This window comes from Onychomys torridus, chromosome 12, assembly GCF_903995425.1.
Source record: "Onychomys torridus chromosome 12, mOncTor1.1, whole genome shotgun sequence".
NCBI lineage: Eukaryota > Metazoa > Chordata > Mammalia > Rodentia > Cricetidae > Onychomys > Onychomys torridus.
Window position 1 is genome coordinate 1,410,418 of NC_050454.1, and position 15,904 is coordinate 1,426,321.

At 48.9% G+C, this 15,904-nt stretch overlaps 2 pseudogenes; both read left to right on the top strand.

Moving 5' to 3' along the window:
* Window positions 1–581: 581 nt before the first annotated feature.
* Window positions 582–6,454, top strand: LOC118594226 (annotated as a pseudogene).
* A 7,768-nt stretch (window positions 6,455–14,222) lies between these two features.
* LOC118594340 lies at window positions 14,223–14,951 on the top strand (annotated as a pseudogene).
* Window positions 14,952–15,904: the final 953 nt, after the last annotated feature.

A 15,904-nucleotide genomic window follows, 5' to 3' on the forward strand; every position in this document is an offset into this window, starting at 1 on the left:
GTGTCTACACTCTGGGTGACCCCATTCCCCTGCCCTGGTAGAACTGCCTCATAAAAGGCCTGTGAGCCTTAAACTCGGGGTCACCAGCTACTCCTTGTGCTGGTGCCCCACGAGCTCGTGCTAAAATAAAGCTTCATTTGTGACCCGATATCGGAGTGAAGCTCTCTGTTTTGGACGCCTACCCTAACATCTGGAGGTCCCACCGAGATTGGTAAGGACGGTGGTGAGTCAGAAGGGAAGCAGCTGTTCAAGGGGCCTGTGAGGACCCTTGGACGGTGGGGGACAGACATGTCCTGAACCCACAGGCTGCAGCTCTGGAGGATGCTCTGGAGTGTGGGGACCCTGAAACAGGGGCCCCATCTGATTCCCTTTTGTCTAGGAGATTTTTCAGACGGCCCAGGCCAATAGACAAACTTTTGGCTTCATTTTCCCTACCATTTTGCCGGCTTGTCTTGTTTGTGTGTTGTGTCTCTATCTTTGTGTCCTTCTGTGTCGGTTTCTACTTGTTTGGAATGGGACAGTCGGCCGCCAAGTCTGCCTCCACCCCTTTGTCCCTAACCCTCTCTCATTGGTCGGCAGTGATGGACCGCATGTTGAACCTGGCGGTTCGGGTGAGGAAAGGAAAGTGGCAGACTTCCTGTTCATCTGAATGGCCCACCTTTGGAGTCGGGTGGCCGGTAGATGGTACTTTTGATCTTAATATAATCAGAGCAGTCAAACAAAAAATCTTCATTCCAGGTTCACATGGGCATCCGGACCAACAAGCCTACATCTGGGTCTGGGAAGATTTAGTGGTGGACCCGCCTAAGTGGGTCCGGTCATTTCAGGTCGGCCCATCTGCACCACCTACTGATCATACCTCTCTCCTTCTAACCAAAACCTCTGATTCGCCTAAATCTTCCCCTCCCCCATTGATCCCGACACCTGCACCCCTGCCAGAGTCTCAGGCTGATCTCATTTCTCTTGACCTAGACCCCCCACCGCCTTACAGATCGCCGCCGCCGCCACCGCCAGTGGGGGCAGGATCCGGACCGGCCCCGGTCTCCCCTTCGGGGCCTGCACAGGGCACCCGCCAGAGAAGGGCACGCCCTCATGATGAGGCCCCACCGGCAGTCACACTGCCCCTACGCCCCGTTGGGGGAACTATTGATGATGGGGCTGGAGGAGACATGCCTGCCCTCCAATACTGGCCATTTTCTTTCTCAGATTTATATAACTGGAAGAATAATAACCCACCCTTTTCTGAAGACCCCTCCCGCCTAACTGGACTCCTAGAGTCCTTCATGTTTTCCCACCAGCCTACGTGGGACGATTGCCAGCAACTTCTGGGGGTCCTTTTCACCACAGAAGAAAGGGAACGCATCCTCCTGGAAGCTAGGAAGTTGGTCCCTGGACCGGACGGGTGGCCAACTCAGCTCCCCAATCTCATTGATGAGCACTTTCCCCTGCGGCGCCCAACGTGGAATCCGAATACTCTGGAAGGTAGGGAGCATCTGTCTCTCTATCGCCACACTCTAATGGTAGGTTTCCATGCAGTGGCCAGAAGGCCCACTAATTTGGCTAAGGTAGGCGAGGTTCTTTAAGGGTCTGAAAAGACACACTCTGCCTTTCTTGAGAGACTCATGGAAGCATATAGAAGGTATACACCCTTTGACCCACAGTCAGAGGAATTGAGGGGAGCAGTGAGCATAGCCTTTATAGGGCAGTCTGCCACAGATATACGGCAGAAGTTGCAAAGATTAAATGGGTTACAAGGGCTGAGCCTGAGGGACCTGGTTAAAGAGGCAGAAAAAGTCTATTATAAGCGGGAGACTGCAGAAGAAAAAGAGGATCAGTTAGAAAAACAAAGAGAGGAAAAGGAAAAAGAGCAGCGAAAACGCCAAAATTGGGATCTAACACAGATTCTTGCAGCTTCAGTAAGAGACAGGCTTGGGCCACGGGGGCGAGGAGGAGGAGAAGGTCAGGGAAGCTGTCCTCCTTTGGGACCAAATCAATGTGCCTACTGCAAAGAGGAAGGTCATTGGGTCAGAGAATGCCCGAAGAAGCAGAAAGGGCAAGGCCGGCAGGTCCTTGCCCTTGGGGACTGAGGGAGTCAGGGTTCAGACCCCCTCCCCGAACTCCGGGTAACGTTTGAAGTGGAGGGGACCCCAGTGGACTTTGATTTGGACACGGGGGCAGTCTATTCAGCCATCAAGCATCCACTAGGCCCTCTGTCTACCTGAAAGTCACTGGTCCAAGGAGCAAATGGAAGCAGAGAGAGACCCTGGACCACCCAGAGAACAGTCAACTTGGGAAAAGGTACTGTGCAACATTCTTTTCTGGTCTTACCTGACTGTCTGGCACCCCTATTAGGTAGAGACCTCCTGACAAAACAGGGAGCTCAGATCTCCTTTACCTCTCGGGGCCCAGAATAAAAATTTGCCCACCCGGAAGTAGGGGACCTCCATCTCCTCACGCTAGAACTCCCAGCTGCTGAGGAATACCGGTTGTATGGAGCGGTGGCAAAAGCCTCTGTAGCCACTGTTTCACCGTACAACGAGGAGTGGATTCATAGGTTCCCTAATGCGTGGGCAGAGACAGGGGGCCTCGGACTGGCTAAGGAGCAACCCCCGGTGGTGGTCACCCTCAAACCCACCACGGTACCTGTGCGAGTAAGACAATACCTGCTTAGTCGAGAAGCCCGAGAAGGCATAAAACCCCACATCAAGAGGTTTCTGGAACTGGGCATACTGAAACCATGTCAATCAGAGCGGAATACTCCGCTCCTGCCAGTAAGGAAGCCAGGAACAGATGACTACAGACCAGTCCAGGACCTGGGAGAAGTAAACTCCCGGGTAACAGACATTCACACTACAGTGCCCAACCCTTACAACCTCTTGAGGACCTTACCTCCAGAGCACAACTGGTATACTGTACTGGATTTAAAGGATGCCTTTTTTTGCCTCCCCCTCCACCCCGATTCTCAAAAGCTCTTTGCCTTTGAATGGTCAGACCCTGAGGGAGGGGGGACAGGGCAACTGACATGGACCAGACTTCCACAAGGATTTAAGAACTCTCCAACTATCTTCGATGAGGCCCTACACCGAGACCTTTGGGAGTATCGAGAAACCACCCCTGATGTCACCCTCCTCCAGTATGTAGATGATCTACTCCTGGCAGCTGAGACTCGGGACGCCTGCAAACAAGGGACTGAGAAACTTCTGGATACCCTGGCCAGCCTGGGGTACAGGGCGTCTGCCAAGAAGGCGCAGATCTGCCAAAACAAAGTCATCTTCCTCGGTTACTCCTTGGGGGGAGGGAGGAGGTGGCTCACTGACACTCGCAAGCGAACCGTGGCCAGCATACCTGCTCCAATGGACCACCAGCAGTTACATGAATTCCTGGGCGCAGCTGGGTTCTGCCGGCTTTGGATTCCAGGGTTCGCTGCCATCACAGAGCCCTTCTCTCCCTTGTTAAAAGAAAAGACCCCCTTTGTCTGGCAGGAAGAACACCAGGCTGCATTCGAAAAGTTAAAGAGGGCGCTCTTAACCGCTCCGGCACTCGCTGTCCTGGATGTGAGTAAACCCTTCACTTTGTACTTGCATGAGAAGGGTGGGGTGGCGGTTGGCATCCTAGTACAAGCCCTCGGTCCGTGGAAAAGACCAACCACTTACCTATCCAAGCGGCTAGATCCTGTGGCCAGGGGATGGCCAATCTGCCTAAGGGCAGTGGCTGCGGCAGCCATGCTGGTGCGGGACGCAGACAAATTAACTTTGGGACAGCATCTGACTGTTATAGCTCCCCATGCATTGGAGAGCATTGTCCGCCAGCCGCCTGACCAATGGCTTAGCAATGCTCGGGCCACATATTATCAGACGACTCTTCTGGACCGGGACCGCATCACCTTCGGGCCCCCAGCTGTCTTAAACCCGGCCACCCTCCTCCCAATTGCTGAACAAGGAGAGGAGGGGGTGCTGGTTCACGACTGTGGTGCCATTCTGGTGGAAGAAACCGGGGTCCAGACAGATTTAACGGACCAACCGCTGGCCAACCCTGACCTGATATGGTATACAGATGCCAGCAGTTTCCTAAATGAGGGCCAGCAGAGAGCGGGAGCGGCAGTAGTGGACAAAAATAAGGTCATCTGGTCTAGCAGCCTCCCAGAGGGAACCTCGGCTCAAAAAGCCGAATTGATTGCGCTCACCCAAGCACTTACCATGGCAGCCGGTAAACGGACTACCATCTACACAGACAGCTGGTATGCATTTGCAACTGCGCATGTGCATGGGGCCATATACAGGGAGAGGGGACTGTTAACTTCAGCCGGAAAAGAAATTAAAAATAAAAGAGAAATTGAGGCCCTATTGGAGGCTGTAATGTTGCCCCGAGAGCTGGCCATCGTACACTGCCCTGGGCACCAAAAAGGGGACTCCCCAGTGGCCGCAGGAAACAGGAAGGCCAATCAAGAGGCAAAGGAGGCTGCCCTCCGGGATCCAAGGAGCCTGGCCATTCACACCTCAACTCCAGAGGATCCAGCCCCTGAAGAGGCTCCACCCCCGGAACTTCTGAAAGACACTCTGGAAAGGATCCACAAATTAACCCATCTGGGCAGCAGAAAATTGATCCAGCTGACTACAGAAAATAAGACTCTCTCCCCATCTGAGAAGAAACAAATGGCAGAGAAGGTGGTAGCTGCTTGCCGGGCCTGCCAGCAGGTAAATGCATATCCTGGGAAACTGGCCCCCGGAAAAAGACTACGAGGAACCCGCCCTGGCCAGCATTGGTAAAGCCAGCTAAGTATGGCCTAAAGTACCTGCTAGTGTTTGTAGATACCTTTACAGGATGGGTAGAAGCCTACCCCACCAAAAAGGAGACTGCAGCAATAGTCGCTAAGAAAATCCTGGAAGAAATCTTCCCAAGATTTGGACTGCCTCAGGTAATTGGGTCAGATAATGGCCCAGCATTCGTGGCCCAGGTAAGGCAGGGACTGACAAAAATACTGTGGATGGACTGGAAGCTGCATTGTGCATACAGACCCCAAAGCTCTGGACAGGTAGAAAGAACCAACAGGACCATTAAGGAGACCTTAACCAAATTGACCATGGAGACTGGCTCTCGAGATTGGACGATGCTCCTACCGTATGCCCTCTTTAGAGCTAGAAATACCCCTTCCTTCATGGGTCTTACCCCTTTTGAACTGCTCTTTGGGTGTGCACCCCCAGTTAAGAACCTAACCATCCAGCAAGGAGAAATCATGCCTTCCCCTCTGTCTGACAGGCTGCAAGCTTTAGCATCTGTCCAACATACACTGTGGAAGCAGCTGTCCGCGGCGTACCAACCCGGCGGGGACAGCGCTGCCCATCAGTTCCACGTGGGGGACTTCGTATACGTCCACAGACACCAGCATCAGACTTTGGAACCCCAGTGGAAGGGACCATACCAAGTCCTGCTGACCACCCTGATGGCAGTCAAGGTGGACGGGATTGCTGCCTGGATTCATGGCTCTCATCTCAAACCTGCCCCTGTCCCTGACCTGGAGGCTGATCTGGACTGGACTGTGGAGCAGACTGAGCATCCCCTCAAGCTCTGCATTAGGCGCAGAAGCCAGGCCAGACAAACCCCCACTGGCCACAACCACAAACTTGGCAAGTGATATCTGGGACGGGAAATGTGGTATGGACAGTGTCTAGCTCAAGCCACCCATTGGGAGCTTGGTGGCCAACTCTCCAACCAGACATTTGCCAATTGGCAGTCGGACTAGATACCTGGGACCTACCTGAACAGGAACCTAGTAGCGTCCTTCCCCTAACAGTTAGAGGGGGAATGTTTAATGATTTGCTGACCAGGGGAAGGATTCAGGGATGTGCCACCCCCCTGAGGAGGTGTCTCCTTAACTATTTACCTTTCTATGTATGCCTCCGAGATGGTAGAAAAAGAGGGGGGATTCATAGGTGCAGGGGACCAGAATCCCTATACTGTAAGGCTTGGGGGTGCAAAACCACTGGAACCACATACTGGAAACCTAGCTCTAGTTGGGATTGGATCCAAAATATCACTCATCCTGAACCAGCTAGCAGCCCTTTTGGCCCCCACAATCCCTGCCCCCCTGGGAACCTTGAATCGCAGGGTAGACATGTCACTGGATGCCAGAGCACCCCTTTATGCAATGTGCTAAACATAACTTTCACCGCTGAAGGGAAAAAGTCCACATCCTTAGCCGACTGGTATAGGGGCCGAACCTGGGGTCTGAGATTCTATGCCCATGGAGATGATTTCGGGCTCCTCTTTAAGATAAGGTTAAATAAGAATAGTATGCTAACACGAACAGCCGTTGGCCCAAACATAGTCCTTATGGACCAAAAGGGATTCCCACCTAAGGTCTATCAACAAATGGTCCGACCTCACACCCCTACGTCCCAGACCCTCCAACCCGAGGTCCACCCCTCACCACAGGATATCCCAGACCCTCCGGTGAATCTCTCACCCCTGGGGTCAGGAGAGAGACTCGTGGACTTAATAAGAGGAGGATATCAGGCTTTAAATTCGACCTACCCCAATCTCACTAAGTCCTGTTGGCTCTGTCTCCAAGCTAGCCCCCCTTACTATGAGGGAATGGCTATAGGTGCCTTTAGGATTAAAGGCCAGCACAAGAGAAAGGGAGGAATGAAAGTCCATTGTAAGGGAAACAAGGCCCCCCCACTAGCTCTGCTAATTGCAGATTCAGTGGAAAATACTGCACTCTGCCCCCACGCCCCATATCAGAAAAGTTAGCCCACCATGCTGTGCTAACAGGATGCTTGCCAATTAACCCCTGGGGTTGTGTTTGCAAGATAAATTGCTTGAGAAGAATGCTTGCCAAATAACCCCTGGGGTTGTGTTTGCAAGATAAATTGCTTGAGAAGAATGCTTGCCAAATAACCCCTTGCTAGATAAGCTTGGAATTCGTTTACATACCCAGACTCTGAGAAAGACCGTGGAGACATCTGGCGTCTAGGTGTCTACACTCTGGGTGACCCCACTCCCCTGCCCTGGTAGAACTGCCTCATAAAAGGCCTGTGAGCCTTAAACTCGGGGTCACCAGCTACTCCTCGCGCTGGTGCCCCACGAGCTCGTGCTAAAATAAAGCTTCATTTGTGACCCGATATCGGAGTGAAGCTCTCTGTTTTGTACGCTGACCCTAACAGCACTATTAGGAAGTGTGGCTTTGTTGGAGGGTTGTGGCCTCCTTGGAGGAAGTGTGTCACTGTGGGGGCAGGCTTTGAGGTTTCCTATGCTCAAGATACTGCCCAGTGTCACAGCCCATTTCCTGTTGCATTCTGATCAAGATGTAGCCAGTAGTATTGGTTAAGTGGCGGCACTCATGGCTGGCAGCCACCATGGCAGCCATGCCAACAGAAGAGAGCACTGGATGTTGTGGTGGCAGAAGAATCATGAGCCATGGTTACCTTTCTAGAGCTTTATTGGGAGGGAGGGAGGGAGAGAGAGAGAGAGAGAGAGAGAGAGAGAGAGAGAGAGAGAGAGAGAGAGAGTGAGAGGGAGAGAGAGAGAGAGAGAGAGAGAGAGAGAGAGAGAGAGAGCACATGGAGGGGAGATAATACAGAAGGAGAGAGTGTGGAAAGAGAGGGCACAGAGAGAACACAATGGTTTTTTAGGCTGGGATGCCATCGCAGGCTGGTGACGTAATTAAGGACATAATCCTTACAAGCACCATGTTTACCTGCATGCCGCCATGCTCCCTGCCATGATGATAATGGACTGAACCTCTGAAACTGTAAGTGAGCCACCCAATTAATGATTTCCTTAAAAGAATTGCTGTGGTCATGGTGTCTCTTCACAGCAATAGAAACCCTAACTAAGACAGAAGTGTTAATACCTGGTGATTTTTGCTATTCTGTAAAACAGCCCTCGTCGAATCCCACAGATCCTGAGCATTGTTTCTCAGTCAATAGAACCCACCCTCATGAGAGAGGTCCTGTGTACTTTCCAAAAGAGTTTGCTGCTATGTTTATTATGAACTCTTCCTACCTAGTCTCAGACTACTGGGCATTGTTTCTCGGGCAGTTGAACCCATTCTTATGCTTATTACAAACCCTTCCTCTCTAGGCCCTTGTTCTGAGGATATAAAGAGATGCACTTTGCACAGGAATTTCAAGGTAGTCATGCCAAAAGCTTTGTTGTGATGATTATTCCGAAAAAAAATTTTTTTTTCTGCTGGGTCTTGGTGGCACCTGCCATTAATTCTAGCATTCGAGAGGCAGAGAGAGACAGGTGGACCTCTGTGAGTACGAGACCAGTCTGGTGTACATATAGAAATGAGTTCCAGGACAGTCAGGGCTACACAGAGAAACCCTGTCTTGAAAAACCAAAAACAGCTGCGCGGTGGTGGCGCACGCCTGTAATCCCAGCACTCGGGAGGCAGAAGCAGGTGAATCTCTGTGAGTTCGAGGCCAGTCTGGTCTAAAGAGCTAGTCCAGGACAGGCTCCAAAGCTAGAGAGAAACCCTGTCTCCAAAAACAAAAAGAAAAAGAAAAACCAAAAACAATTTTTCCCAAAAGTATGGAGAGCCACAGGAATATGAAATAGAAGTCCAGCTGTATATTATAAGCTATACCTTGACACGACCAAGGGTCAGTCAAGTTGAAAGCCAAACAGCAAGAACTATTGGTGTTATGCAGCTTAATATTCGGTTGTGCCTTGCTGTGAATTCCTTGAGATCATAATTCTCCTAAAATGTGTATGTGTGTGAATCTCCGTTTCAAAGCACCTGGACAGTCACATAGACAGAACCTTCTGCCTCTGAGCTCCAGGCCCCTCTTTAGCATTTGTTTTGGGTATTTACCATTTGCAAATACCCTCCCAGAGCAACTTCCTAAGATAGAGTCAACCCCAAACAAAACCTTACAAGACAAGCAAGGAACAGACAGCTACCAGGCCATCTGTTAGACTCCTGAAAACCCCCCAACTTAGATAAAATGTCCTTTCTGAGACTACATGTCTCACAGGTCAAATGCCTACCAGCAAGAAGAACAAGCTTTGTTTCTTGTGCAAATCAAGGCCTCCCCTCTCTCTCTCTCACTGCCCCAGAGAACCTTAGATCAAAAAGGATGTTCCTCTTACCAGGTGTTTCAAGCTGTGATGCAGATTGACTAGCTATCAATACTCTTCCCTGCCTTGTCAGGAAACTGGTGGCAGAGGGGGAAAGTGACAGTTTTAACTTTCAGTGACCTATAGACTTTCCCTGCCCCATCACCTGTAAGTTTATAGTTGAACACATTTGTGATAGAATCATAATGCCTTCACCTAACCACAGTAAGGACATATTTCTAGCACATACATTCCTTTCTTGATTTATACCAACTGCTAACTGACTTCACTCTTCTCTCTCCCCTTTTGGGTTGCAAATAAAATTTCCAGGAAGCTTCTAGCGGGTACTTGTACAATCTTGTGCTGTATACAAAACATAAAATGTTACTGTTTAGGATAGGATATAGACCAGCCCCGGGAGAAAGGGGAGAGAATGGAGGGAACTAAGAATGGAGGACGTGAAGGATTGAGGGAACTAAGAATTGAGGGAACTAAGAATTGAGGGGAATTAAGAATGGAGGGAACTAAGAATGGAGGGAACTAAGAATTGAGGGAACTAAGAATGGAGGGAACTAAGAATGGAGGGAACTAAGAATTGAGGGAACTAAGAATGGAGGGAACTAAGAATTGAGGGAACTAAGAATTGGGGGAACTAAGAATGGAGGGAACTAAGAATTGGGGGAACTAAGAATTGAGGGAACTAAGAATGGAGGGAACTAAGAATTGGGGGATGAAGGATTGAGAGAACTAAGATTTGGGGGAATTATGAGAACTGGAACTAAGGGGACTAAGAGAATTGGAACTGAGGGAATTAAGAGAGGGAATGAAAGGAACCAAGGAAATGAAGAGATTGAAGAGTTGAACTGGTACCTGAATGATGGTGACTGAGGAATAAACGAATTGAACTAAAGAGCTCTCTGCGCAACTGGATTCATTCCCAAGCTGATGGTAGTCTCTCCTGGGCCCCTGGAATTGTATAAATTTAAGGCTGGACCCTTAAATATTATACAAAACCAAAGTTTTGCCATGATTAACTACATGAAAAATAAATCACTTGGTGTCAGACTCCAGAAGTTTTGGCCCAGCACTGATTGAACACAAGTTTCATTCTTACTTCACATGGATTGTTTGTAACCGGTCTTTCTGTGTCTGCCTTCTCACTCCCATTTAGTGACAGATAGAATGAGATCTACACGATGAGTCCATGTAATGTGTCACCACCTCTCCAAATTCCATCTCTACACTGACTGCTGACATCTCCCTCCTTAGCTCTCCTTGCCTTGGCCTTGGTATCTATTCAAATGGCAGGCACAGGCTGTAAAAAGGTCCACAGGTGATCTGGGCCCAAGCGACAGCAAGATTGGGCAGTCAAGCAAGATTCCATCTCAATAAATAAACAAATAAAAGTACCCACGAGCCTCTGGATGCTATGACAGCAGAGAGGGCAGAAACCGTTCGTTTCCCATATGTTAACAAACCTTGAGCATTATGAGAAGAGATGGGTGTTTAAAGAAGGAGTCAGAGAGAGGCACAGAGAAAGGGCAGTGGGGCAAAGATCCTGTGTCGGTTTACATCGGCGCTGCTCGTGACTGGCCATGCCAGTGGAGGAGCGTGCTGGAGGAAAGTCACCAGCCATAGTTACCTGTTTTAGAGCTTTATTGGGAAAAGAGAGAGAGAGAGAAAGAGAGACAGAGAGACCGCGTGGAGGGAAGAGAGCAAAAAGAGAAAAAAGGGGGGGACACAGAGGGCCCGCCCGCTTTTTAGGCTGGGCTGCATCCCAGGATGATGATGTAATTAGGGACAGAACTCTCACATCCCAAACTTTCACTTATTATTTTATAAAAAAGCAGGTAGATGGGCATAGGGGCGTCGTTCCTCTCAAAAACTGCTTCCAGCTGATTTTTTAGACATTGGTTAGCTCTTGGGGGAATGGAGAAGGGGAGTCCTCCGAAGTAGACAGGCATTGTGGGATGCTATCTATTGTCCGTTTGTTCTGGAGACATGTACCCCTCTTGGCTGTGGCTGGGAACCTTCTGTCTGACAAGATGCTGGTGACATAGAAAAAACTTAGAGAGAAAACAGTCATTATTATTTTATGTCGGTGATCTAGCCTGTCCAGATGGATTTTGAAACATGTTAAGCTTTATCAGAGACAGATTATTTTAAAGCACCTGTTTCCTTTACTAGTTCAGCATCCAGGAGACAGGTGATCAATTGTTAAAAGCATCTCATAGTAATAGATGTTTACATTAAAGTTTTTTGTAGTGCCCAGACACTTTTGGGTCTGGGGGTGTAAATACCTTTTAGCTGTTACAGTTTCTTACTTGATGATCTCTGGACTCCAGTTCTGTGGTGGTCCTGTATCATTGGCTGAACAGTGAGTTAGAACAGGGAACTGGGAAGAGAAAAGCTTGTGGTGCATGAGAATTTATTTTTTTTTTGGAATTAGGGACAAGCCAAAGATCATGGCCCTGTCTGTATGCACATGAGAAACACAGGTGGTAACTTTGAAGTGAGACAATGAGCTCTTATCTTAGCTGGAAATCTTTTTTTTTTTTTTAAAGTAACTCTGAAAGTGCAATTAAATCTGGTGAGGTAAGTAAGGCTATCTTCTGTACCCGACAATAGAAAGGAGAAGTGACATCCTAAAACTCCCAAGACTGAGTCAATGGCTCTGGTGTCCAGAAGGAAAAAAACGGATTGCTTCCCTGCTGCATTTGGGTTCCCTAACATGTCTGTGGCCAAGCCTAGGTTTGTTGGAGGTCTTAGCTTGGTGTACCCATGCGTCTTGGCGCCTGGGGGCAGTCAGCTGACTGGTTGTCTTTCTAGGCTGTTGATGGCCCTGGTAGGGCATTTGATAGCCCGGTAGGGCATTTGATAGCCCGTGGCCTTTTTCTCTTAAAACAGGGACCCACCTCTTTTGGGAGTCAGAGAGTGCCAGCACTTGGCAACTTTGTTTTCAGGCTTTTATCTCTTCCCTGGCACACCTAAAATGCCACAGATGACTCTTTTGCATGTATGGTCAGGAGCCTTGCTCTCCAGATGCTTAAGTTTTAGTCAGGGAAGTCTGAGGAACAAGAGACGGATTTTACTCCGTGTCCTGGATTTTTTTTTTCTCTCTGATGATTGGTGGCTTAAGGACAGCTTTTGTAAGATCTGCCAGTAGGCAGACTGTAAACCAATCCTTTTGGAAGACTTGTCTGAGGCTATAAGCTGATTTTTGGGCTTAGGAGCCATCCTGACTACTGTAAGCTTAATTGTATGGATCTTAGCCACTTTCAGACCTGTCTGTATTTCTTAAGGCAGTTGAAAATGAGTGGGTGGAGTTAAGGTGAGTTAGGGCGAGTCTTAGAAACCACCTAAACCTGCCCATTTGAGCCCGCCCACTGCCAGTGGAAGTCAGACAGAAAAGATTGCATGTGGCAGACACAGAAATGGGGAGAATAGAAGGGTTTAGAGCTTTAGCAGAAAACTTGGGGATAAAGTAACTTTTTATTTGCCCGTTCTCTGGCAGAAGTTTCTGCGACTCTGTTATGTGGCCAGATTTACCAGTACCCACCTCATCTGCCAATGTAAGTGGGTGGTATCTGCCCCTTTGTCCCAAGGCTGTAGCTGAGAGAAAAATTAAAAATTAAAATAGGAGTTGGGGATTTAGCTCAGTGGTAGAGTGCTTGCCTAGCAAGCGCAAGGCCCGGGGTTCAATCCTCAGCTCAAAAAAAAAAAAAAAAGTAACAAACTGGGATCAGTCTCGCTGCACAGGGCGGGGAGGAGGCGGCAAGCAGCAGCAGCCAGCCAGTCCTCTGTTGGTGTATCCGACAGCACCAAATGTTGGTTAAATCAGCGCTGCTGGTGGCTGGCCACCGCCCACGGCTGCCATGCTGGTGGAGGAGCATGCTGAAGGAAAGTCACGAGCCATAGTTACCTTTTTTAGAGCTTTATTGAGAAAGAGAGGGAGAGAGGAAGAGAGACAGAGAGACCGCGTGGAGGAAAGAGAGCGAAAGAGAAAAAAGGGGAAGGACACAGAGGGCCCACCCGCTTTTTAGGCAGGGCTGCGTCCCAGGATGATGATGTAATTAGGGACATAACTCTTACATCCTGCTCAAGCAATAAGAAGAGGGCTTTCCTGCCCTTACTTTGTGATTGGACCCAAGATGCATACTCAGTACTGTCACTTAATGTCCCTGACCCTGCAAACACCTCACACAGTATCTGAGTCCCCCAAATCTGAAAAGAGCAGCCAACAAGCGTTAAGTAGGTGCCCATTCAGAAGCGCTGTTTGTTTCCTAGGTTGACCTAATAATAAATGCAGTTGTTTATTTCTTGCATTGTGTAGTCAATTTAAGATAGAAATGCATTAGGCAGATTCCTAAGGGATTATTCTGATTGCAAGTTTGAGGGTAGTGCTGAGTGGTGCTATTATTAGGTGGACCCCAGGTGTCTTAGGATTGTTATTGCTGTGAAGAGACACCATGACCATGGCAACTCTTATAAATGAAAACATGTAATTGGGTCGGCTAGCTTAGAGTTTTATAGGTTCAGTCCATTATCATCATGATGGGGAGCATGGGGATGTGCAAGCAGCCATGGTGCTGGAGGAGTAGTTCAGAGTCCTACATCTTGCAGGCAACAGGAAGTCAACTGAGACCCTGGGTGGTATCCTAAGCATAGGAAACCTCAAAGCCTGCCCCCACAGTGACACATTTCCTCCAACAAGGCCATACCCACTCTAACAAAGTCACACCTCTTAATACGGCCTCTCCCTATGAGATTATGGAGGCCGTTTACATTCAAACTACCATAGCAGCTCTGGCCGATACATTATTATCTTGAAGTTCATTTGGTGGTTATTGCACTAAGGCCAAATGTAGATGTAATTCTAAACGGGTCTTATTCAACAAAAAACACAGAGCCGAATAAAAAGTTAAAAGCCCAGAGATCGAGCAGTGGAAGGACAGCAGCAAGTGGTAAGATAAAGTTGTCTCAGTGCTCTTGTCTATTTCTCGATCTCTGGGCTTTTAACTCTTTATTTGGCTCTGTGTTTCTTGTTTAATAAGACCGTTTAGAATTACATCTACAGCCAAGTTCGCACTGGAAGGAAACAATGGAGATAAGAACACAGCACAGCCTCTTTTTTGTGGCGCCTCCTAGGCTGTGTCAAGATGAAGTTGAATGTCTCCTTCCCTGCCACCAGCTGTCAGAAACTCATCGAAGTGGATGATGAGCCCCAGCTTCCTACGTTCTACGAGAAGCGCATGGCCACAGAAGTAGCTGCGGATGCCCTGGGTGAAGAGTGGCAGAGTTATGTGGTCCGAATCAGCGGTGGGAATGACAAACAAGGTTTTCCCATGAAGCAAGGCGTGTTGACCCATGGCAGAGTGTGCCTGCTGTTGAGTAAGGGGCATTCTTGTTATAGACCAAGGAGATCTGGAGAGAGGAAGCGCACGTCTGTTCGAGGATGCATTGTGGTTCTCAACTTGGTTATTGTAAAGAAAGAAGAGAAGGATATTCCTGGACTGACAGATACTACTGTGCCTCATTGGTTGGGACCTAAAGGAGCTAGCAGAATCCGAAAGCTTTTTAATCGCTCTAAATAAAGAAGATGATGTCCGCCAATACGTGGTCAGAAAGCCGTCTAGCAGAGAAGGTAAGAAGCCCAGGAGCAAAGCACCCAAGATTCAGCGTCTTCTTACCCCACGTGTCCTGTGACACAAACGCCACCATATTGCTCTAAAGAAACAACAAAGGAAAACAAGGAGGAGGCTGCAGAACATGCTAAACTTCTGCCCAAGAGAATGAAGGAAGCCAAAGAAAAGCGCCAGGAACAGATTGCCAAGAGATGTAGGCTGTCCTCTCTGAGAGCTTCTACTTCTGAGTCCAGTCAAAAATAAGTCTTTAAGGGTAACAAATAAATGATCATACCTTAAAAAAAAAAAGAATACAGCACAGTTCACTTGGCTCACCACACCAGCTCCCACCATTCCCCTGCTGGCCCTACTCATCCTCCTGACTCTGCCAGGAAGGGCTCTGCCTTTGGGAAGGACTGGCCTAGATGATGGCTTGCCTGCTCCTGCTTGCCTGCTCCTGCTTGCCTGCTCCTGCTTGCCTGCTCCTGCTCTCTTCTGTCCACAGGCTCCAGCCCTGGAAACAGACGACTTTCCACAGCATTCCTACTTGTTACCTAATGGGGACTACGGGGGTCCAGCCCCTCAATAGCCCCCTCCCAGGGTCCAGGAAGAATCTACAACCAGCTGATAATTAATCTTTGAAGATATGAAATGCATCTATGTACAGGAAACTCCTTAGTCCATACACTTTATTATTCTGAGTCAGTTCTCTCTCTCAAGCTTCTAGTCTGCTCTCATGCCTAGCTCCTTTCTTGCCTTGTTTCTCTCTACATTTACCTGCTGTCCCCTCTAAGTTCTTAATTATCCCATCTTAGTTCCGCCCCATCTAGTTCCTTCCCATCTCAGCTCCTCTCCCACCTCCTTCTCTCTCATCTTGTTCTTCCCCATCTCAGCTCCTCTCCCACCTTCTCTCTCATCTTGTTCTTCCCCATCTCAGCTCCTCTCCCACCTTCTCTCTCATCTTGTTCTTCCCCATCTCAGCTCCTCTCCCACCTTCTCTCTCATCTTGTTCTTCCCCATCTCAGCTCCTCTCCCACCTCCTTCTCTCTCATCTTGTTCTTCCCCATCTCAGCTCCTCTCCCACCTTCTCTCTCATCTAGTTCTTCCCCATCTCGGCTCCTCTCCCACCTCCTTCTCTCTCATCTAGTTCTTCCCCATCTCGGCTCCTCTCCCACCTCCTTCTCTCTCATCTTGTTCTTCCCCATCTGGCTCTTCCT